We start from the raw sequence: 1,137 nt of genomic DNA, 5'->3' as shown, positions 1-1,137 counted from the left end.
TTTTACGTGACACATTAGACCAACTGGACATAATTGACATTTACAGAGACTTTCATCCCAAAACAGCTGCTTGTACATTCTTTTCTAGTGCACATGAAACATTCTCAGGATTGACAACATACTGAGACACAAAGAGGCCTCAACAAACATTAAAGGGTTGAAATCATACAAAACATATTCTCTGATCATAATGTTTGGAAGCTAGAGATCAACTGTAAAAAGAAAGCGGGAAGGACCACAAACACATGGAGATTAAACAACATCCAGCTGAAGGATAACTGGGTCAGAGAAGATATAAAAAATGATCAAGAGATACATAGAAATGAATGATAATGTTAGAACAACATATCAAAACTTTTGGGACACGGCAAAGGTGGTCATAAGAGGAAAGTTCATATCATTACAAGCCTACCTTGAAAAACAAGAATGAGCCCAAATAAACCTAACACTTCATCTTAAAAAAGCTAGAAAAGGAAGAACAAATGAAGCCTCATGTTAGCAGAAGGAAAGAAACAGTCAAAATTAGAGTTGAGTTAAATGAAATTGAAAATAAAACAAACAAAATAAAACAATATAAAAAATAAATACAAAAAAGAGCTGGTTCTTTGAGAAGGTTAATAAAATTGACAAACCCCTGGCTAGATTCACTAAAAAAAAAAAAAAAAGAAAGAAAGAAAGAAAAGAAAAGAATGGATGCAAATAAATAAAATCAATGATGAAAGGGGGAAATTATGACAGACACCACAGAAATACAAAGGATCATACAAAAATACTGTGAAAAAGTATATAACACAAATTTAATGACCTAGAAGAAATGGACCAGTACTAAGAAAGATACAAGCTTCCTAGACTGAATCAAGAACTGGAAACTCTAAATAGACTGATCAGACAGTAAGGAAATTGAAACAATCATCAAAAACCTCCTAAAAAGTAAAAGTTCAAGACCAGATGCCTTCACTAGTGAATTCTACCAAGCATTCAAAAAATATTTAATACCTGTCTTTCTCAAACTCTTCCAAAAAACTGAAGAGGAAATACTTCCTAATTTATTTTATGAGGTCAACATTACCCTGATATCGAAACCTGGTAAAGGTAACACACAAAAAAGGAAACTACAGACCAACATCTCTGAATCAT

This window comes from Pteropus alecto, unplaced genomic scaffold (assembly GCF_000325575.1).
Source record: "Pteropus alecto unplaced genomic scaffold, ASM32557v1 scaffold403, whole genome shotgun sequence".
Classification (NCBI taxonomy): Eukaryota; Metazoa; Chordata; class Mammalia; order Chiroptera; family Pteropodidae; genus Pteropus; species Pteropus alecto.
Note: the sequence above shows the minus strand (reverse complement) of the source record.